Genomic DNA, 24,825 nt, shown 5'->3' with positions numbered 1-24,825 from the left:
GAATGCACCGTTCCCGGAGGTACTGCAATACCGGGCCGATGCGTGGAGTGGACAGAGCAAGCTCTTATTCCATCTCACTGGCAGTGAGCAGGAATGAAAAATAAAAATCCAACAAAGCAGTGAAAGTTGCGAGTTCTCTTATGAACACCTTAGACAACCTTTGATACATCACCACTTTGATCTCCTTTAACTCTTAATGACATCACCTAAAACACAGACATGACACATACTGGATAACAGGGTGAATGACACCACACAATGAGGAACAAGAAAAGGGAAAAAGGATCGAGACTGTGAAAATTATGTACAATTTAGAACATGATTTACAAAACCAGATTACTTTTGTAGCAGTTAATAGGAAACATAATAGCATGCTCTTAAACCTGTGAAATGGAAGGAAATAGTAAATTATTTTTTCATCAAATCTACATTTTTCATTGTCATATTCCAATTTTTTTCCAAGACAATGCATTTTGAAAACAGCGTTTCTGAGCTGCGATGTCATCGTATAAACACTAGCACCCTAGCAAGCATGTCACCATATTGTTTTGCGTGTTAATTAGTTGAAATTACAAGTGTTTTAAGCGAATTTTCTGCAGTTTTTGCGGAAAATATCTAGTTTTTGTGTCGCAGGTGGATGCAGTAATGGTACAACTAAGGGTAAGAAGCCAAAAAGGGGCTAACTGGCCAAAATGGGCGCTAACTGGGACCAATCAATGAAAAGTGTCCAACGGCTTCGGCGATAAACTGAAATAACAACTCACACTGCAAAAAAACACAAATGAAAACCAATCAACTACTTGGAAGGATAAATTAGCAGTATGCAATCACTGTTCAGTACAATGGCTATCTTTTCCAGAGCTGGACTCACACCTTGTGTTAATGGGATTCACCATTTTGATAGTGTTGTATTCCTTAAATATCATCATAGCTCTACGGAAAACAAGTTAGATGGGTCAACTTTGAGGCTTAATTTCTTAAATCCCCTAGCGCTTGGAATATTTTGTTACATATTTACATAATTTTGTGGAGTAGGACTACACGTTATGTGCCTAATCAAAAATCCAAATTCTGTTTGGGAATAGATTTAAAAATGGGAAAGTACATTTACGTGGACAGCGCTTAGAGGCAGAGGTGGTAGTGGGAGCATTTAGATGTGTGTGCGTTGGTTTGCATGTGTGCATATTTGTTGTCAGGTTGGGATTAAAGAGTGGTGGGCTAATACCACAATGCTAATGAAACCTCAGTACTTCCGTATGTTTTTTCAAGTCGGTGTTATTTATATTCTGAAGTGTTCAACAGTCCAGAAAATACGGTACTTAAATAGATTACACATAGTTTTCGAAATTTGCAACAAATGCTCAATGTATTTCTAATCTAAAATATTCAAATTTACTTGAGCAACAATATCTGCTTATCGAGATGAGTAAATGCATGCAAAACAACACTTAACAGATACCGTGGCATTCATTAGCAGGTAATGACTTTCCATTAATGGCTCTGTCAAAGTTAACGACGAGCTGAGGAGGCCCTTTAGTTTTATTTCCAATTAATATGTATGAGTATATGTGTGTCAGCACATGCATGCGCGTGTGCAAAACCTGATATGAAGACTTAAACGAGGTGACAAAAAGCTAGCTAATTTATTGGCCATAAGAAATAACGATCACTTTTCGGACTAATGTGTCACAAAGAAACGTGTTGATAACGAGTACCATAACACGTAATTAAGTTATAGATAATGAAAAAAGTCGTCTCTGATCATTGAGCACTCCTACATATCTCATGCTGTAACCCATAACTCCTAATCTGCCAAAAACCCTTCCTAAGCCGTTTGTGTCTGTATCGCGTGTACAATTTTGCGATTTTTTTTTTTGGCCCGTGGTTGCCCGCGGTAGAAAATGCGCAAAATTGATGCTGAATTGCCCATTCTTTCTTATTACCTCTTTTTGACTGCTTGGACTGCTCACGGGGTCAAGTCATTGCCATTGTAATTCTGATTGCCATTTCCATGCGACTTACATTCTGCCTTCTGTTACCATCTCAAGTATGTTTTTGTTTATGGATTAGACACTTTACTATTCTATGTAATACTTGGTTTCTTTTTGTTTGTTGCTTCTGTTTTTTGTTAATAAATACTATCCTTTGTTGGAGACACCTGCCTCCATTCTGGCTTTTCTGCATTTGGGTCTACCTCCGCAAAACGTGACAACTTATCTATCTGAATACCAAAGCCATATTTCCCTCAAGGGAGGTGGCTAGAGTCAAAAATACTTATATTCACCAAACTTTCATTCTCCTTCCCTCTTCCCAACCTGACACTAAACATTAAACCCATAGCACAACACCATGCCATGCAACCCTTCATTGGTAGAGAGGCATACACTGGTTTACCCCTTTCATATCATATGCATCAATATCAGTCATCCTTAACTCTCCTTCGCCATTCACATTTATCACTAGCACACACTGTTGCATCGATTAAATTACCCGGCCTCACATCCAGACTATGTTTACCCCACATTTGGGCCTTTCTTTCATTCTATTTCCAACCACTGCACTATATACTCTTTTAGTCAAACAGCCTTGATCCATTCCTTCCATAAGTCCAAACCATCACAGAGATCTCAAAACATGACAAAAAAAATACCGAAATTAGGGGGTCAACTTATATGCGCATATTTGGTTGTGAGACACCAGTAGCGAAAGGTTGGTGGTGTGTGGAAAGGGAGGTGTGGCTTATACAGGAACAACAAACCAACTGGAAGAAATCAATGGGGAAAACATGAGCACAGAATTCATTGTAAAGGTGTGTTGAATTATGGTCTTTTTATTTGTAAAACTACATTTGAAACACACTGTGCCTGAAAAAAATCTTGGGCATTACCCAAAAATGGAGATGGATATCTTCGATGGGTTTGAAACCAATATACAAAATGTATATAGTGTGTTGGGTAAGTGTGTTTGCAAGCTCTCAAGATTGCACAAACCAAGAAATATGAAAGGTTCACTGCTTCTACAAGTTGATGTACAGTATTTTTTCAATTTATTTTGTTACGTGGTTACTTTAAATCAGTTTTAGGGGGTTGGTACTATACGAGTATTACTGTAATTTGTAACTAGATAGTAATTTTGAGAATAACACACTGTGTCAGTCATCTGGAAGTAGTAGCAAAACAATTGACTATGTTTTTTTTAAGGTTGAGGGCCAATGCTAACAAATACAGATCAAATCTTTTTTTTTTTTTACTGGTTTGGTAAGCGTATTTACAAAGTATTTTGTAAATATGATTACATTATTTTTGACTACTGTATTTTCCAGACTATAAATCATAGTTTCTTTCATAGTTTTTAGTAATTTATACTCCGGTGAGACTTATATGTGAAATTATTAACATAAAATTTTATCATTAGGTTTTTGTTTTTCATTACCGGTACACTGTATCACTTCCGATTTTATTTTCACATTAAACCACAAGAAGGCGCTCTAGGCCTTTATTGATCATTTCATCCAAGTGGAAGGAGGAAGCAGGTGCATTATCGACCTCCAGGAACTATCGGGAGTTGTTGACCAGTAAAAGAGACACAGAGGATGAAGTTTTGATTTGATGTAAAGATGATAGTTTGGTGTAAATGTTCTTTATGCTAAAAGCATTTGAATAATTCTTAATTTGTTACGTGGTTACTGACGAGCTAGTCTAAGAAATGTAGATATGTGTAACGTTTGTATACCATGTTCTATACTTAAAAATTATTTTCAAATGCCTTCCAAGATGACATGTTTTGCGTGTTGGATTTTCTCAATTGAATTTCCCCCTAAAATGTGAATTATATCCTGTGTGCGAATTAAACATGTTCTTTCCTTCTTAATTATGCATTTTGGGGCTGGTGTGACATATACTCTGGAGCGACCTATAGAAAATATGGTATTGCCTAGTAGCAACACCACTTTTGATATGATGATTGGGAACATTTAGGGGGAATTGGATCAAGAGGCCTCTCTTCCTACTGGTAACCATGGAAACACTCTCTTATCGGGGGACCAAACCCCTACCCCAAAAAAACGCCTGGAGAGAGAGGGACAGGTACCGACAGGCTGTACTTACCCAAGACACATCACAGGAAGTGGTGCCCCGACAATGCAGGTGGTTACGGAATCCGTGAATCTGGGGGGTAACTGAAGTACTTTTTTAAAAAAAAAGTACTGGTACAAGTGACTAATTACTGTTTATCCGTAACATGGCCAACGCTGATAAAGATTATATTTGTTTGTGGTCATACCACATAAAAAAAGTGTAAGGAGAGAGATTGCGACGTAGTTCAAGTCTGATGGATTGTAAGACGGGGGAGGATGTAAATAAATAGAAAGTGGTGACTGCAGAAATGCGCTGATGTCAAACGTGAGGCGGAGAATCAAGGGAAGTGGATAAAAAGCTTTAAATGCTGAGCGAATTTGCATTTGTAGGCAGCGAGAGCACACGTTGGAGCCTAAATCCCGTAGAATGTGTCATTTTTTTGCCGGGGGAACCCTTTGATGTCAAACATGCAACACTTAATGGAGCATACTGCGAAAAAGATAACAGTAGCGCTTCCACACTTGCCGTACTCTCTACTGATAGTTGATGGCTCTGAAGCACATTACCGCTCCGTCGCTGCCGCTGCTCACTGTGTCATGAATTATGCCGTTTAAATGCCTTCTCTTCTTTATGTGAGCTCTGGGCAGGGTCTGTGGAGAGGTGTCTAATAGCACTAAATGAATTCATTGCCTGATAATGCGTGGGCTGCAAACACAGAGAAGCAACAACAGCTGTCACAGATATATGGAGGCATGAGAGGAAAAGGGATACAAGAGCAAAGAGAGACGAAAGATGCAAAGGAGCGTGAAAAAAATGCATGTGCTACATGTGCAGAAATTTAAAAAACAGCAACGACAAATGTGAACGACAGTGAAGCGGCATCGGCGATGCTCTCCAATCAAGGAAGTTCAGGAGAGAAAATAGTTTGAAAATAAATTGTCTTTTTAGAGTGTCAAATGCACGACTATATTTCTAATGAGTTCATAGTTCAGTAGACACCTAAAATGGGAGAGAATACATCAATGATTCTTAACTTGCAAGTACAACGGGGAAGGACTACAAAAAAACACTCACGATGCAAAATTCCAAATATGTTGAAAAGTCCTCCGCTGATTCTTTTCTCTAAAGGTGGGGTCTCAAAGTCAATTTACATTGGGGCCGTCGGAGCCAGGTTCTGGGTGAGTTTGCGCCGAAATCGGGTTTTCCACCAAAAAGGTTTGTATAAAAACATTCAACTGTTTTCAAATATAATATATTTCTAATTACCCACACAAAGTAATATATGAAAATAAAGATTAAGAATTTATAAGAAAAGCATTCAGTAACAAATTAATGCATAATCCGCTAGGGCTGCACTGAAAGGGATAGTATATTTTTCAGTGTTTCATAGTGGTAAAAACAATGGTTTTCATTATTTTTCCTTTCAAAATCCATTAAACAAATTACATAATATGTACATGTGCATCTTTTAAATACTCGTACGGAGAACAATACGTATGTTTTAGATAACACCAGCCTATCCTAGACACATAATTGTTTGCACCTTCCTGCTACGGGTTGCAAAAAAATGTAAGCCCTATATTTGACAGTGCTGTTGGATACAGACTCGATTCGTTCATAGACAGAACGGGTCTTTGAGCCAGCTCTTGGAAGTGGATGACGGAAGCCGGCAACCCACTAACGAAGAGCTGGTTCCCTTTTTATTTTTCTCTTGTTATTGGTCAAAATGCTTTTTTTTCCTCGAGCCATTCTTTGTTTTTTACTTTAAATTTGTTGAGTATAAAAAGGTTAAAATTGTTTTGTGATTTATCTCTTTCTTTGTGCCTTTAGAAATATTCCAATTCATGTTTCCTGTGTTTTTTAGTGTTACTGTTTAGGTGTTATTTTGCTTTATTTTCCCCCTTGAAGGCTTTCATAATAATACATAATTAATGGTAATATATGAATTAAACAACAAAAACAATGTAAAAAGCCGTTCCGGAGCCGAAAGTGTTATCTCTTTTTCGTGAGCCAAGCCGAAAAAGCCGGTTGTCTAAAAGAATCGGAATTCCAATCTTTTCAACAGACCATTCGTTTCCTTGAAGATAGAAGTAAACTCCGGCCAAAGACGTGTTTCCTTGGTGGTAATGAGGGCCAGGTGTGGGTGATCAAGGTGTTCATCCAGAGACTGGTGACTTTTGGAGGACAGTGGCGTACTGGATCTGCACAGAGGGCTTTAAACTATCATTCTGAGGGCTGCCTATACCCTGATGTAAACATAATGTGTTCAGCATAACAGTCAACATAATAAACCAAAGTTGAGGATAATAGTAATGATAAAACCGGCATCCTGTGCAATCTCTTTAGCCCAGACCTGGGCACTTTGGTCCCGGAGGACCGTATCTTCTGCATGATTTTTGAGGTTTCTCTGATCCAATACAGGTGATTACAATCACCAGTATCGTTAACGAGCACTTGCTAGCTTGCTAACGAGGTTATAATTTGTATCACCTGAGTTAAAGAAGAGCAAACTTCAAAATCTGGCAGGATGTATGGCCCTCCATGACCGGAGTGCCCAGGTGTGTAAAGTTTAGCCGGTGTCCAATATTAAAAACTGGAACAGTACTTCTCCTCGCCCCGCGCGGTCTTCACTGAAGGTAAAGAAGTTGGTATCCTCGTTTGCAGTATTTTGTAAAATTTTTATAAGAGAAACTTTGCTCACACCTTGTTTTGAAACCATTATTTAAGACAAAGATGACAGTCAAAATGAGCCTCAACACTCTTAAGTTACTGCGGAAGGGAAACGCTTTTTAAGTGGTATTTATATTCATATGGGACACAGGCGCTAGCATTATTATAATCTCATAGATTTTAACAAATGGTCAAACATCACACAGGAAAACAAAGTGTCCTAACGAATTAGCTTTTGTCTGGAGAGTGGGTTCGGAGGTTTTGTTGAATTTGATATGGTGTGGCTGGCTCTCTCTCCCCAAAAAACTCCATCAAAATATTTTTGCTTTTTTTCATCTGGGTATAAAAGGTTCCCAGCCCCTGCCTTACACCTTCCTCTTTCATTTGAACAATCATTGGCATAACAGTGAAGACCCATGATAACATCAAACAGCATCTGTTGGACACATCTAGCATGGCCGACTCGCTACATATAGGTATGCGCATAATTTCACTTGAAAACGATCTATTCCCACAATGGTGCAAATGGTGTATTTATTCTGCCATTTAATTACTATATAAAAGTAAAAAAAATCCACCTATTCACAGAGTTGCAGTAGACTTGAACTGGCCAGAAAGTGAAGTCCCAGATTTTTACTGTACTATGAATTTTCATCTGCAATAGCCAGGTTTTATCGCTAGATAAGCAATGCTATTGCTTAGGTTGGGCAATATGGGTGAACAAATTGGAACCGCTCTCAACAAATGATGGAGCTGTATGCTTTTGAATCATGGATGAGAGAAGGAGGATGTTTCAGAATGTCAGATGTCCCTTTCATCTCTGGCGAGCATTTTCAACATAAAGTGATGGGAGGTCATTCAAGTGCGCCTGGTCAAAAAAATCAAAAGGCAAGTGATGACTGAACATGTACAGAAGGGATGGTTGGAGCTGAGTCCTATCACGACTGCACCTTATCAAGTGATAATGCCCCCTTCACTAATCGTTAATGAGTCCAGTGGGAACATTATGCTGATGAGCCTTAATGTGGCGTGGACCACAACCCTAAGTAAGGCACCTTGTCATCATGTTTGATTGATTTACCACCTTTTTGCAAACATTTCAGTTTTTCCTGATCTTTGATCAATTATCATAGTATCTGTGATAGTTTTTTTTGTTGTGTGTGCACTCGTGCTCTACAGAACTGTATACAGTATCTTCAAAAATCTTTTGCCATTGCTACATATTTTCCACTCACAGAAAACACATATATTCAGGAAACCAGAAGAGGTGAAAGACAAATATGACAGTGTGATACTCCAAGACCACATCCCCATCAACAGTATTTTGAAAAGGTAAGAAGAAAGCCACCCCTAAATAAGATACAGAATTCGAGAGCCCGAAGTGTTGAGTTTGACAATCATGAGGTCTTGCTTTGGTTTGCTAATCAATATTTTTCATTGGGAGCCTGTTTCACCGAAATCAGTGTGTGTTCAGAAATTTAAAGAAATAAGAGTGAGATGAACCGAGGCAGTGGGGATTACACTCCTGAATTATGGTAAGTGCTGGGTACTGTATAATGCAAGAAAACCTTTTTAGTACAGTGAGAGGTTGTCGGCTAAGACCTGGTGGAGCGATATCACTCCAATGCCCCCAACCAACCAGCAACAGGTCATGCCAATCCCACTCCTGGCAGAAGCATCCACTGTACAACTGGCCCTGGAGCCCAAAGCAAAACTAATATGCGGGATGGAATGAAATTGCTCTTCAGAAGAATATTTCTAAAAGAAAACCTTGACATTTATCAAGGGTGCCTAAACTTTTTCATACTGTATAAACAATGCGATGCTGACATGTTCAATTTTACATTTTTGGTTAAATTAACTGGATATATGAATAATAAATACGACAACGACCAGATAATGAAGGTGCTGTATCCGAGTCAACTCACGAAGCCATGAAAACCAGTAGTGTTCCATGTTGGGGGCTCAAGTCCAACCAAAATATAGCTAGGAGAGGGATGGGCGCTGCCGGCCTGTACTATAGATGACACACTACTTGTAAAAGTGTGGTTTCTGGCAATTAAGAGCTGTGTGAACCTTAAACAGTAGTACAAAAACTACATTTTACCTGATAATGAGCACTTGAGAATTTCAGATAATCAAAATTTTTTTCACAGTACAAATGACAATCATAAACAGCTTTTACTTATTCTAATGACACTTTAGTCTTTTTTCACTTACTTGTCCCTGTACTTTCTATTTACACAAGAAATATTTGCAGCCTCACATCCCAAGACAGAGCAACAAGTGAGATGGAGGCAATTTTGGCTCACAAGACCCCTAAAGCGAGTTTGAGACAATTTTCAGTCCATTTTGGCAGACCTCATGCAATAAAGTATTTGATGGTGATCCTTTGTGCACAGCATGTTACAGATTTTTCCACCAATGCCATATACGATTAAGGTCGTAAGTTTGGCTTGGCCATTCCAACATATTTATATTGTAAGTTTTAAACTATTCCATTGTAGATTTTACTTTATGTTTAGGCTCATTTTTCTGTTGGATGGTGAACCCGCACCCGATTCACAGGTCTCTCAGATTTTCTTACAGAATTGCCCTGTATTTCGATCCATCCATTTTCCCATCAACTCTAACAATCTTCCTAGTCCTTGTGAAGAAAAGTAACCCCCAAGCATGATGCTGCCACCACCATGTTTGACATTGGGGATGCTTTTTTTCAGGGTGATGTGCAGTTTCACTATTTCCGAAACGTAACACCATGCATTCAGCCTAAAAAACTCAGTTTTCGTCTCATCTGATCAGAGCACCTTCTTCCCCATATTTTTGTGTCTTCCATGAGGCTTTTTGCAAAAGCCAAATGGGCTTTTTATGGAATTCTTTTAGAAAGTGCTTTTTCCTAGACACTTTTCCAAAAAAGGCAGATTCATGCAGAGTAGGACTAATAGTTGTGTCATGCACGGATAGTCCCACCTCATCGTGTATGCCTGCAGGTCATCTAATATAATCATGGGTCTCTTGTTTGCTTTTCTGATTGGTTGTTTTCTTGTTTGTGCCGAAAGTTTAGATGGCCATCCAGGTCTTGTCAGGTTGCGGTGGTTTTATGTTATCTTCATTTTGATTATTGCTCGCACAATGCTCTGGAAGTAGTGTAAAAGTTGCAAAATCGTTTTGTATATCATTCTGGCTTTGAATTTTTCCACTACTTTACCCTGTGCCTGCCTGGTGTGCTCTTTAGTGTTCATAATGCTTTCTGTTCTCTTTCCATAGACATCTGAGTCCTTCACGGAGCAGGTGCATTTAAACTGAAATCTAATCTCACACACAGGTACACTCTGCTTGTCATTGTTAGTCATTTAGGCCAAACTTTGTATCATTCAGAAGTCATCAGGTATCTTCTGGATCAATTGGCTGAGCTGACAGAACAAGAGGCCAAAAAGTTCTTGGGGAGCTAATACTTTTGCTAGGCACTGGACGCTTTATATTCAATATGCTGACTCTTGGGGACATCTAAAATTTCCTGGTTTGTCTAATGGGAAGCAATTTCTCTAGACAGGTGTGATCTATCTGCTCATGCGGGTATACAAATGTTAGGAAACCTGAATTCCGTCCCTGATCTAAATATTGCTGGCATGTAAACATAGTGTGCAGTGTGTGTTGAACGTGTGTTGAACTCAAAGTATTCAGAGGCAGATGTTAGCAAGAATCTAATTATCTGGATTAGCTGAATCAGCTACATACTGTAATCACGATGTCCTTCTTCGATGAAATCTGTCTGGATTAAATTCCACACTGTACTGTGTAGCACTTTTGAATGTGAAAAGAGCTTATTATCTGGGCGCATAGACATCAGTAAAATCTGCTTTTCTGCGACAAACATGCTTCTGGTTTCTGGATGCAAGTGATAATTTGACATAGTCGTCCAGTGAATAATGTTTAATTCCCTTGCATGTCGAGGTTTTAGCATTACACAAGCGTCCTGATCAGATGATGATTGGTGCCTTCATGATGTAGGATGAAATTCCGTTGAGGAAGTATGCCTCAAGCTAGAAATTACGACAAAAATGAGAGGGTAGGCTGGTTGGAGGTAACAAGCGTGCCAAACGGAGGCGAAATAAATACACCGAGTCACAGAACTGCTTCAATGCATTCCAGATGGATATTTTGAGGAACATTCGTGAACGATGGCTCATCAAGCACCTTTCACAGCTCGTCTAATTGCGTTAAGTTCTGTTCCTATGGAAACCGTGCTTTTCTTTTCAAGCTGCTTAGTGGGGAACGTTTTATCACTTTTGGTCTTGGGGCTTGGTGACACCGCTACATGTGAGGTTTTGGTGGAATGCAACACTTTCTACACACATTGGCTTATTGTTCCTCAGATAACAGGCAATATACAGTACAGTAATCCATTCGAAGGTATGTGTGGGGCAGTGGTGGGCCGTGCATTTCACACCGAGGCCTTCAGCTCCAGTCTGAATTGGTGAAGTGTTGTTCGTGAATGAACCAGCTCTATGAACCAGTTCTTGGAAGTGACACTTCCTATTTCATTTATAAGGACTCGGGGAGAAGTTATTTGGGCGTACCCCATCCCCCACCGGGCCCGGTTCTCTGGGTTTGACAGCACTGGACACCGCTGCCAAGAGCTGTCAGCTCGGGGACAACGTGGACAGCCTGAGTGCAGGGGCGTTAGCGAAGTGGTCCACACAGACGGAGATTTCCGTTTTTTTGTCACGAATTGTAAGTTAAACAAGACTGTATAAAGAGACAAAGAAGAACAACGAAAGGTGTATAACGAAAAAAAAAATGTCAGCGAGAAAGAAGCTACCCAAACTTAATGATTGACATTTTAGGCTCAACCTGGCCCGAAATTCAGATTGGGTCGGGCTTAAGCTAGGGCTTAATATCTTACCTCTAAGTTGATAGTGGCAGACAAAACTCGATTGCAAAAGGCTTTCTCGCATCGGATTTGTCCAAACTTTTACTATTTAATCAACAATATGTATTTTCTTGTACAGCTCAGTCTTTTCATGTTAAACACCTTTTGGTGCAATCGCATTGGCGGGTTACTGCCCCTTGGCCAGTTTGTGAAAGATGTGATGTTATCAAAGGCCCGCTAGCAGGCGCTCAGCCACCTCAGAATCTAATTAGCTAAACCAACAGCTTCCTCAAAGACTGATATTCTGTAACACAACCTTCAGGGCTTTATGTGAACACCCTAGGGTAGATTTCTGAGCCTAGCAACAACTAGTGGCTGAAATGTGGATGGTTAAATCAGCACAAACCAGGAGAAGTAGTTAAAAGAAGCTGACAGACAATATGGAATTATTTAAAGTATTGATGGACAAAGTATAATTAATATTATGTTTCATATATTTTCTAGGCCAGCAGGGAAGGCCCTGTAGGCCCTGATGGCCCACCACTGCTGTAGGGCTTAGGTGGGGTGGCTAACTCTCAGAAAACAAAAGTCCTCCTTAGATGATCAACCTGGTTGCTGTGTACCTGTCCCTGCATATAATGTTTTCATTCATTTTGGTGATTTTAACTCATTGGGCCAATTTTGTCTAAATATCATATATTTAAATTGAGAAATATTCGCTGTCCTGGAATGGCCATGGCCTGCTCTTATTCAGTTAGCCTGGATTTCCTTATTTCACTTTTTTGCATTATGCCCCTGAGCCATTGTGTCAAAAAACAATAAGAAAAAGCTCCTACTGTTAGTTTGGGCATCATGATAATTGACGCTGTACATATATTCAAAAGAAAAAGCTAACAAAAACAACAGGAAACTGCTGCTGTGTTTTAACATTTTCCATTAACCCTTGCATTAACATTTTCTAACTTACAGTACTTGTAATTTATTGGGGCCATAAAGCATCCTCCGCCCATGTGAAAATGAGCCTGGTGAAAATGCAGAAGTACACGGAAAAAAAAGCAGCATTCAAATGCCCTATGAGCACATTTCTCCAGTGCAGTGTAATATATTCTTGCACTCTTTGTATCCAAAAGTGGTTTTATGTCTTCCGTCATCTAGTCCTGTAAAAGCAACAGCACAACCAATGACTTGAGTTGATTCCATGGCTTCATACTCATACATAAAATGCAATTAGCTCATTGGTCACTGAGTAAAGAGCGAATTGCTATGTAAACAAAAGCGTTGTTCATGAATTGCATTGATTATTTTGACTCCCTGTGTTACGGGACAAAGTATGTCATAGAACGCGTATTTTACTTTGCTTTGAATAATTGAACCCTTCCTCCCTTGAGTCAGTTTATGATTACAATACACAGAGCAAATATTTTAAGCAGTAAAAATGTACAATTTTCATTGAATAACTACATTGCAAACTTTACCAGTACAGATGCTCTCCTACTTATGAACATTCGACTTACGCAAAACGGTAGATACGAACATTTTTTTCGGGATGTCGAAAAATATCCGGACTTAGCTGTTAGATTTTGTATTGTGTGCACCTTTTTCCGAGTAGAGGACAGTGCTGTTGTGCTTCTTTCCGCCGCGTGGCGCTGTGAGAGGTCACCCAGCATCCACCCCGAAGAAGAAATCCAGCTTCTACTTCCTTGTTCGCGTGTATACACACTGCACTGTATCTCTAGCACGCTAAGAACTTTGACATTTTTACTCTTTCATATCTCGTGCATCCATCAATTTGGTTGGTGTAAAGTATAAATAGGAGGCGAGCCGTTTGTTTTGAAATGAAAGTGAGAAACTTTCGTTCGTGAAACTTTTTTTCTTTTTTGAGAAACCGAGGACTACTTTGAGGACTTTCTTTTTGATGTTTTGTTTTTGTTCCCGGCTACTCTTGGCTGTGGTGGTTTTCACTGTGAGGAGAGGCTAACTGGAATGGTCAACTGATGGGCGAGCTGACAAAAGCAGGTCGACTTGAGAAGGTCTTGATTATTCAGAAATAATTATGGGGCCGAAAAAAAATCATGCCTCACAAGAGAAGGAGGATATGAGAAAACATTGGACTTTCTTGCAAACAAGGTAGAAGATATTACAAACAAAAAAGATATGCTACTTTAAATGTTGGCGAAGGTGAAAGAACAAAGCATGCAGGTTCTGGAGGAAGACAAAAAAAATCTATATTGGAAAGGAAAGTGGATGACTGTAGTCGAAGTCAGAAGTTTAAAAACTAAATTAAACTAAACTGGAAAACAATATGTGGTTCAGACGATGTGTGTTTGATATATTTTTGGGGAATATTCAATACAGAGTACAATAAAATTGTCCAATAAGACAAATTAATATTAACAATAACTCATTAAATAATCCGTGGACAACAAAGGGTTTATAGAATGCTTGCAAGAAGAAAAACCCTTTATATATAGAATGTATTCAACTACGAACTAAAGAAGCTGCATCCTGATTTAAACGTATAAAAACAAATTGACAGGCATAATAAGAGCAAGTAAGAAATGTTATACCAATTAATTGCATAAGAATAGGAGCAATGTTAAATGCATCTGGGGAATATTAAATACCATAATAAAAGGTAATCGTGTAACTAATGTCTATCCAAACTATTTCACTGAAAACAACAGGGACAATTAATATTTAAATCAAACTGTGGAGGATTTTAATGTTTTTTTTGTAAATGTTGGACAGGAAATACTTATAAATATACCCAAGAGCAGTAGAAAAAAAATTGAGTCACTGGTAAAAATAAACCCAAAGACAATATTTTTTTGTGGTGTAACCAAATCAGTTATTAGACTTGGTAAACAACAGTAAAAATAAAACGTCTACTGACTGATATGGTATTAGTTAAGCAGATCATACGAAGCATTGTGAAACCATTAACCTATACATGTGATCTGTCATTACAAACAGGGAAATTTCCAAATAAAATGAAAATAGCAAAAGTTATACTGTCAGGAAACAAACCAGGACGCAGGAAGTCGGAACTCATATGCGTAGACGATCTGTCACTTTAACTAGGAAATAAAAGTTGTCCAACACACAGACGGACCACAGACAAAACAAAACATAGGTAATCAAAATTACAAACTAGGCGTTACTCAGATCAAACAGGCATGAACAGGTCTTCAATAAGGTAAAGCAATGGTCTGGCAACGGGCAGTCCCAAAGGGAGCGTGTAAGTACTCCACAGGTAATCAGTTCATTGCGTCTCAGCTGGTGTCAAGGGGCGGGGGTAGCTAGGCGCCATGACCACCGTGCAGGACATGACAGAACCCCCCGTTCAAGGGACAGCTCCTGAGGTCCCAAAAGGAAACAACTACCTCGCCCCCCAGAATGGGTCGACACTCCCGATGTGGGCAACCCCACTCCCTCTCCCGAAAACGCAGGAACCGGGAGAGGCAGGAGCGGAAGGCGGACAAGTCGGACCGGCGGTTGTCGGAGTCGGACCGGCGATCGTCGGAGTCGGACCGGCAAGCAGGGGAGTCGGACCGGCAAGCAGGGGAGTCGGACTGGCAAGCAGGGGAGTCGGACTGGCAAGCATGGGGGTCAGACAGGCAAGCAGGGGAGTCAGACAGGCAAGCAGGGGAGTCAGACGGGCAAGCAGGAGAGTCAGACAGGCAAGCAGGAGAGTCAGACAGGCAAGCAGGTGAGTGAGTCAGACCGATAGATGGGTATGGAGGGTCGGCCGATAGGCGTGGCATTGAGGCCGACAGGATCCTCGGACAGCTCGGCGCCAAATCTTCCCGGGAACCCCATCCGAAGCACAGCAATGGCCACGACGGGCGCGGTTGTGGTTCGAGTGGGCAGGGAATGTGACGTCGCGGCCAGAGAAGGAGCCGCAAAAGGCGGGGCCGTTGCCGATAGGAGCTCATTCAGCAGACGAGACAGGGAATTGCTCCATCTGGCGTTGCATGCGTTTGGCTTGCTCGGCCTGCAGCTGAAGGGCGGCGTCCTCACTGGGCGATCCCCAAACGGCGTCCTCCAGCTTTCCCCAAATTGTGTTGGCATCGTTCACTGAGTTCACATCATTTGGCCAGACCATTCTGTCAGGAAACGAACCAGGAAGCAGGAAGTCGGAACTCATATGCGTAGACGATCTGTCACTTTAATTAGCAAATAAAAGTTGTCCAACACACAAACGGACCAAAGACAAAACAAAACAGGTTTAAAGGCAATCAAAATTACAAACTAGGCATTACTCAGATCAAACAGGCATGAACAGGTTTTCAACAAGGTAAAGCAATGGTCTGGCAACGGGCAGTCCTAAAAGGAGCGTTTATGTACTCCACAGGTAATCAGTTCAATGGGTCTCAGCCGGTGTCAAGGGGCGGGGCCAGCTGGGCGCCTTGACAATCGTGCAGGACATGGCATATACCAATATACAAACTTGGAAACAAACACTTTTTCACAAACTACAGACCAGTATCTCTGCTTCCTCAGTTATCTAAAATAGTGGAGAAACTCTACAAGAATAGGCTAGAACAATTTATAGATAAGCATGAATTGATTAACGAAAGTCGATATGGATTTAGGCAGCTCGGCGGCACAGTGGTTAGCACGTGTGCGGCACAGTTTTTACATCATGAAATTGAACGTTCCTGTGTGGAGTTTGCATGTTCTCCCCGTGCTTGCGTGGATTTCCTCCCGCCTCTCCGGTTTCCTCCCACATTCCAAAAAACATGTATGTCAGGTTAATTGGCCGGTCCAAATTGTCCCTAGGTGTGAATGAGCAAGTGACTTTTCTGGCTATGTGCCTTTTGACTGGCTGGCAACTAGTTCAGGGTGTCCCCTCCCCACTGCCCGGAGATTGCTGGGATGGGCTCCAGCACCCCCGCGACCCTACTGAGGATAAGCCATGCAGATAATGGATGAATGGAATATGGATTTAGGGAAATAAGATCAACATCAATGGCTGTTATTGATGCAGTAGAACAAATAATGAATAGCATAGAAAAGAAGAGATTCACAGCAAGGATATTTATTGACTTCAAAAAAACGTTTCATTCCGTTAATCATCATATACTATTAAAAACGATATGGCATCCAAGGAGTGACTTTGGAATGGATTCAAAGTTATTTGACTGGGAGGCAGCAATATGTGAATAAGGGAGAGTTGACATCTGGATACTTGGACATTTGTTGCAGAGTACCACAGAGTTTGGTCCTGGGTCTAAAGCTTTTCAATCTGTATATTAACGATATTTTTGATGTTTCAAAACTGTTAAAATTAGTCATATTTGCAGATGACACTAACATTTTCTATTCCAAAGATAATTATATTAATCGAGTAACAAATATTAATAATAAATTAGTTAAGTTAAAAAAATTGATGGACATTAACAAATTATCTTTAAATTTAAAAAAAAAACTAAATAGAATTTCCTTTTATTGTCATTCTTTGTAACCATGCACACAGAACGAAATGTCAATACACCTGACCCGTACAGTTAAACTGTAGCGAGCCGATGCAGCCGCAGCCAAACAGGGCTCAGCCATTTTAGTCATTAGGTGACCAAACCCCCCAATTCCAACCTTAATGCTGGGCGCCAAGCAGGGAGGCAATGAGTACCAATGTTGTAAGCCTTAGGTATGACTCAGCCGAGGCTTGAACCAGCGACCTCCCAGACTCGGAGCGGGCGCCCTACCATCTAGGCTACCGAGCTGAGTGATATTCTTCGGTAATCACAACGAAAATCTAGACCTGGCTGTGAAAATGGTTGCTGTTGCCATAGACAATGTATCAGAAATAAAAATTTTAGGAGTTAACATAGACAGTAGATTAAACTGGAAAATACACATCAGACAATTACAAATTAAGGTATCTAAAAACATTTGAATTATTAACCAAGCCAAACTATAAACTATAATGCATTGTATTTATTATATTGTCCACTGGTTATGCCATATTTAACATACTATGTTTAAGTCTGGGGCAATCATTACAAAAGTTCACTCCATCCCCTTTTTATTCTCCCAAAAAGTGCAATAAGAATTATACACAATGCAGGATACAGTGATCAAATTATTAAAACATGATCTCGTGGAGTTTTTCACTTCACAGCTGCATTTTAAACAGCCCAAAATTATTTATGCGAAAAGAAGGAAGCTATAAATTAAGGGGATGTAGTAATTTCAAGAATCAACCAGTGAGAACAACCCGGAAATTATGTGTGTGTCTGTATGTGAAGTCAAACTTTTGAACAAATTACAGGGGTAAGCTCAAACATCCGTCCATTCATCCATTATCTGCACCGCTTATCCTCAGTAGGGTGGCAGGGGTGCTGGAACCCATCCAAGCTATCTTCGGGCAATGGGCAGGGAACAGGGGACACCCTGAACTGGTTGCCAGCCAATGGCAGGGCACACAGAGACAGACAACTCACTCGGTCATTCACATTTAGGAACAATTTGGACTGGCCAATTCACCTGACATGCATGTTTTTGGAATGCGGGAGGACACCGGAGTGGAAACCCACGCAAACATGGGGAGAACATGCAAACTCCACACAAGAAAGTTCGATCTTATGACCTCAGAACTGTGCCGCACATGCACCAACCACTGCACCGCCGTGCTGTAAGCTCAAACAATGTTCAAATATTCGCCTGTTCAAATCCTGATACAAAGGTCGGATTGATAGTTAAGGATTAGAACTATTATAGAGCAAATGGGTGGTGTAAGCCATAAATCAACCTTGTTATCATTATTAGTAATAGTATAATTATTGTGATCATAACTGTTTTTAACTGCTATTACCGCTTTTGTTATTTTTGTCATTATTACTGGTGTCTGAATGACATTTACTGATAAGCAGCATTAAAGAGTTAATAAATAGGTAAAACTAATAATTATTCTGGTATCATTATAACTATTGAGATAAGTATATAAGTATTATCATTATAACTTATGTGTCTATTACTGTAAATAGTATTCCTAGCAGTAGTATTATTGGTATCCAAATAATGTAATTGAGCAGCCTAATACAGTCAATAGATGGGTCAAGCTAATAATTAAGCTTGTTGATACTGTTATTATTATTGTCAACAACTATACGACTATTATTGTCAGTTATTATATTGCTGTCACCGTTGAATTATACAAAGTCATTACAATCTAGATCTATATTTATAAACAAACCAATGAGGTGAATAAATATGTTGGTGATGATGGTGAAAATTTTACAAAAACTAAATAAATGGAGATACAATTACATAGAGATAACTGTTAATAAAAACACAAAACAGACATAATTGCACATTTGTTACTTCTGGCAGCTGAGGGTAAATGGATGTTGCCCACTTTTCTGTCTGACAGAAAAGATGCAGCAGCAGGCCAGGTAGGGTGTTAAAGTGTGACTTTCAATTACTGTATACACTCAGGTATAAACTCAGAGTAGTCAAGAGTGCTGGGTGAGAGAGAGAATTGCTATGCTATCTACATAGAAAATAGGCACTTAGGGGATATTGGTGGAGGGGCGAATTATCTATCCCAGGGTAAAGGACGCTGTGTGTAATTTTGATTCATATACATTACATATTGCATGTCAATTGATGATAGGAGATCATATAAGTGGCCATGCAGCCAAATTTTCATTGCCTGATTTTATCACAGCATATGTCATTGTTTACATTCAATGAATAAATAGTTTACATCTTCAATGCTGCATCATAATCTAAGTAAATCTTCTTAAATTATAATAAATACAATTTACCATTTTTATAGCAGGTTAGGAAAAGCTCTTAGGACTTAATGCATGTACGAATGAGGAACACAGTATAAGTGTATTTCCTCCTTTTCATGCAGCCCTACAATTTTCCAGGTTGATTCATCAAAATAAGCTTGTATGTGTGAATTTGGCTTTTCTCTGCAAGCTGACATAGATTTTGGCTGTCGTGCAATTGATTCTGTTTTTTGCTTGGGTCCACCCACATAGACACTTTCATCCTTTCAGTCTTGATATTTTTAAAGAATGATGACGCAAAGTAACATCCTTCAATGAAGCTGTGTTTATGACACGGAAAATCAGGAGTTAGAGGCCATGATAGTTTGTACTTTCACAGTCCATGTGGTAAACTGTTTTACTGGCTTTCACATGTTTAGGTGTGGCATTGTTTTTCTGATCAAGTTTTATCCTCTCCACCCGTTCGATGCTTTAACTGAAATTGAAACCAAACCTTTTGAGAAAAAATCTCAGGCAGATCTTGGTTAAAAATTCTGCTCTACTGTTCTAAGTCCCGATACAATGAGAACCCCATAAAAAATACAACAGTGAAAATTGAAACATCAAAAAAAAATAAAAGATCAAATTATTTGCTGTATTTAAAGAGAGTATTGAAACTGCAGTATAGGAAAATCACTAACCTGTAGTCAATGGAGTCAGTGCCTCACCTGTCATCATCAAACTATATTAAATGGTTATATTTGATCAATGTCAGGTTTTTTCTCATTCAACTTCAGAAAGGATTTTCTTCTTGAACATTGCAAAATTTTCAATTTAATATGAATATTAATAAAACAATAAGTATCTAACGTATTACTGTGCTGAGCGTCTGCATACAGTATGTAGAGTGAGGCAAAATTGAAACCAGGGATTCTGATTCGGCGCATACCTCAGCTCCAAGAATAGAAATAGTGATAGCATAGCAAGCTAACAGCAAGTCAAGCCTTCTCGTAATTTTTTGGGTAATACTTTCTCATTTGTACAGTGTTATAGACACACTGATAATCTCTTTAACAAACAGGCAATGGTGTTTTTTTTTGCTAAACAACACATATATATTTCTGCAAGCCCTTGCAGCCACCCTAATAGCTTGATGTTATCAAGATTAAAAGCAGGCAATGCAAAGCTAACAATATTTTATCGACATGGTAGCTAAGTGCCTAATGAAAGGCATGAAAAAGCGTGTGGACTGCAATTCACCCGAGATGCTTAATAAGCCTTGAAATGTATTTTGATGACAGGCCACACGTAAGTTTAATGTAGGTTGTGTTGTGACTCCAGGGGAATCATTAGACTATTATCTCGAGGTCTTCATACAGGCAATCCAGCCACAATCCTTCACCTTGGAGTTAAGCACGCATGCAAGCAAATCTGTAGCCTTCACTTGCCCATTTCGAGAAAAATGTATCTGCCGATAATGTTAGACTTAAACTTGAAATCATCTGTGTTATGTAATACGTAGATTACGTTTTTTATATTGGACACCTGCAAAGGAGATTTAATGGGATGTCAATTTGTTTTTTGAATATTATTGCACACTATTGTTCGTTCTTTCGATCGTCACTATCGGCCAATCATTTTTGCTGTTTTTGATCCCTACACCCTTTAAGGGGCGTCTGCTTTTGTAACCTAGGACATGTAATAAAAAGAAAGGTTTTCAAGGGGGGCCTTTACAGGTTAGGCTTTCTTATCTGAAGGCTTCCTTCCTTGTTCTACTTGCAAGTTCAAAAGCAATTTACGTTTTCTTTCCTTATTTTGACTGAATACTAAACTTTAAACTGTAATCATGACATCCATTATAAGAAATGATTTAAGTGATAACAACAGCACACTTTTTCCTCAGTTTAAGTGTCATCCATAGTTTTTAATAAACGTGTTTCTATGCAACTAAGCTTGTCGTGATTACCTAACTGGAGCCACCTGAGGTAATCAGCTGGCGTGCTGGAACGCGCTTTCCTGATTGGTGGAAGCTTTCTACTTAAGCTGTCAGCGTCCAGAGATGGACGTTCGAGTGTACTCCTCGTTTCCATGAGTGAGCCTCCAACCTTCAAGGTACCCACGTTCCCTTTGTGTATTCCAAGCCTGCTTCTCGTTGCCTGACCCTTTTCTGTTAAAAGTTTACGACCTACTCTCCCGCCCCGGCCACCGACTTACCTGCTACGTTACTCGTCACGCGTTTCACCACGGAGCTGCCATTTGGTCCAAAGAGACTTTCTGCCACCAAGAGACGACGTCCCAAGCCTGCTCCACCGACCCTTGTCCAAATAAATTATAAAACTGACGCGATTGGATCCGAGTGCTTGTTCTGGTCTCTGACAAAGCTAAGTTGTGAAACGACATTACACGTTTTAAGTTTCATCTGTAAAAAAAATGACAATGTAGTTTAAATGTGAGTCAAGTAATACGTAAATGTAAATTCCTGTGTGTTACCTGATTTTGAGTACCACACTTAGGCTGCTATAATCCTGATTTGCTTTTTTGATCTATTTAAGAAATTGAGGGTAGGGGTCTTAAACTCAATTTACTTGGGGGCTGCCTGGAGCTAGGGTCTGGGTGTGGTTGTGCCACATCACATTTTCCACAAAAAAGAATGAACATAAAAAATACTCAATCAATATTAAATTATTACATAATATGCTAGGGCCGCACATAGAGGAGCAGTGTATACTACCCAGTGCCTCCTAGTAATAAACATGTCATTCGTTAAAAAAAAAAAGAAATAATTAGCAAAAACACATGAAATATTAGATAAATGCACTATTGATATCCAAAAACCAAAACCCTGGAAAAAGGCTGCGCACAAAAATAAATGTAAAATGCTGCTTTATGGTCACTTGGAGTTTCCACAGTTTGATTTCATACTGGTGTTTTATTGCTGTTGTTTTTGGGTTCACGACAGGGTAGAGTGACATACGAGTGTTCAAATAATGGACACTTTCATATTAAAGCAGGGGCCTGTAACTGTAATCCAGAGGGCCCTAATTGGCCCACGGGCTGTGAGTTTGAGACCCCTGATTTTAGCTTGTTAAATTATCCAATGCTTGAAACATAGAGACCATTGCATAATTTTGGCTTCATGTGTCTGTGATGCATTTTTAAAAGGTAGATTGTTTATCCAACTATTCTTTTTATGAAGCACTTATCCCCCCTTGGATTGCTAATTAAGTAATTAATTATATTTTCTGAATGCAGATTATTTCCTACTGTGGTCGTTTTTTTCTATAGCTTTCCATAAAAGCTTGTGTGAATGGTTGAATATGACACACTGTAAATCGCTTTGAGCATTATGCGATGTAGGAAAAGCTATGAATAAGTCAAATCAATTTACATATGTGATGTTCTCTCGCTACTTAGTGTTTGAGCTATTGTGTATTCACTTTGGTGCATATTCTAAATGGGAAGACAACCCAAAGATGTTCCCAACAATAATATCTTGCATGTGCCCCAAAAAAATTGAATCCCCTCCCAAAGCTCTCCGCCGAGCCCCACCTTTTATTAAATTGTCAAAGTTACAAAAACAGATTAGCCCCAAAGAGTGTGGAATTCAAAGAACAGCAACATGATTGGCCAATAGCAAAAACAAGGCCATAGTCAAAACAACAGACACCAGTGAGTCCAAATAAATAACAGGCATCCGATAAAATCCTCTTTGCACTCATCCAAATAGTAACAACCCTTTCAGGACCGTACTAATTATTATTGTGTTACTCCCCTGGATTACTGACACCTAAACTTAGTGTGTTACTCTAAAAGTAGTTTAGAGGTAAGATCTTGGGCCCAGACCTGAGCTGGGTTTGGGCATAAAATGTTAATCATTAAGTCTGGCTGAGCCAGGCTTTTATCTTGCCATTGTTTTTTTTCTTTGTGGAGGATCGGCACAACATGCACTTACTTTTACTCAAGTAGTTATTTGAATGACTACTTTTCACTTGTAATTGAGTGATATTATTCAGAAGAAACTGTACTTTTACTTGAGTAGGACACCTCGGCACCATACGTACTTCAGCGCCAAAATGCACACATCAGGTTGGCTGGATTTCGGCGTCGTACTTCAGCCGAGGCGCCCTCTTCAGTGCCGGTCTTTGCTTCGGAAGTGCAGCTTTTCGTTTACTTTGGGCCCGGCCCCTCAATTAAAGTGAATCGGATTTTACCTCTAATCTAGTTACAAATTACCGTACATTGTCACATTGAAGCCGACCACCGAAACTTGCTTAACAATAGCCGTGGCCAACAGATCCTTTCTCATGCTAGGCTTTTCCACCACTCTAGCACGTACCATAATTCAGAAGTGTAATCCCCGAGATTATTGAAACGATGGATACTGGTGGCCGTGATTAACACTCTAACCTATATACTTATTTTAGTTTCTGAAGATAGGCACTGAAATCTGTGAAACGTTGCCACTGCGTTAAGAACACTGACTGAAAAACCCGGGAAAAGTCCTTATGTATGCCAAACCCACATCTCCTCCCCCTAATTGTTTTTTGTCCTTTTTGTTATTTTTTATGTTTTTCTTGTTCAGGATGGAGTCTTGGCGGCGGCATTAGCTCAGGAGGTAGAGCGCTCGTCTTGGGATCAAGAGATCGCAGTCCGAATCCCGGCTCCTCCGTGTTACATGTCGAAGTGTCCTTGGGTAAGACACTGAACCGCTAATGCCCCCAATAAGCAGGTTAGCGCCTCACATGGCTGCATGGCCGCTATTGGAAAATGTGAAGCACACTATAAAGCGCTTTGGGAAGTCTTGACTTGAAAAGCGCTACATAAATGCAGATCATTTCATTTAAAATAATACACTTCTACATCTGCCTTTTAGCCCTTCTGTGTTCCTGACTACTTGAATCAGCTAGCTTTAGTGATTTGCCAAGGAACACATCACTACTACTAAATACAATCTTTTTTGAGCACCTTGCCATGTTTTGTGCTTCCTGTGTTTGGGCCCACCGCAAATCCACAAATGTAGGCGGCCGGTCTAGTAACTGTCACCGTCATAAGTAACGATATCTTCAAACAAAGCCTTATTAGTGATTGGCTTGTCTAATTATTATAGATTACTTAAATATTTCCTACGGCAGGGGTGCACAAGTTCAGTATTTCAACAGAAAAAGACCTTCTCAGACCAATCTGAAATATGAGATTGTCGAAAAATTAAAAATATGGGGTGATGAATCGGCAAGTCGATAAATCGACACAGCCCTACTTAAGCGATCTAGATAATATAACTCAAGTAAAGTCACAACTTTCAGTATAGCTCTTAATCACAAAAAGTTCCATAAAGGGCTACACAGCCAACTATTACAACAACCCCTGAAATTTAGCACAAAACAAATCAATAACCAACCTGTGTATAGGTTCTTGCGGACTGGACTTATATATATCCTTTATCTAGATTACGAACACACTCCCACAGAATGCTAGACCTACAAAA

At 39.7% G+C, this 24,825-nt stretch overlaps 1 long non-coding RNA gene across 1 annotated transcript; it reads left to right on the top strand.

Annotated features, from left to right (window-relative positions):
* The first annotated feature begins 6,599 nt into the window (after positions 1 to 6,599).
* Positions 6,600 to 24,007, top strand: LOC148359158 (uncharacterized). The gene is made up of 3 exons (XR_015851271.1): positions 6,600 to 6,712; positions 8,001 to 8,078; positions 23,923 to 24,007. It is a non-coding gene; the product is annotated as an uncharacterized LOC148359158 (long non-coding RNA).
* The last annotated feature ends 818 nt before the right edge of the window (positions 24,008 to 24,825 follow it).

This window comes from Urocampus carinirostris, chromosome 9 (genome assembly GCF_059441175.1).
Source record: "Urocampus carinirostris isolate Australia breed hairy pipefish chromosome 9, RoL_Ucar_1.0, whole genome shotgun sequence".
Classification (NCBI taxonomy): Eukaryota; Metazoa; Chordata; class Actinopteri; order Syngnathiformes; family Syngnathidae; genus Urocampus; species Urocampus carinirostris.
The sequence above is the reverse complement of the archived record's forward strand: the minus strand, read 5'-3'. Positions and strand labels throughout refer to the sequence as shown.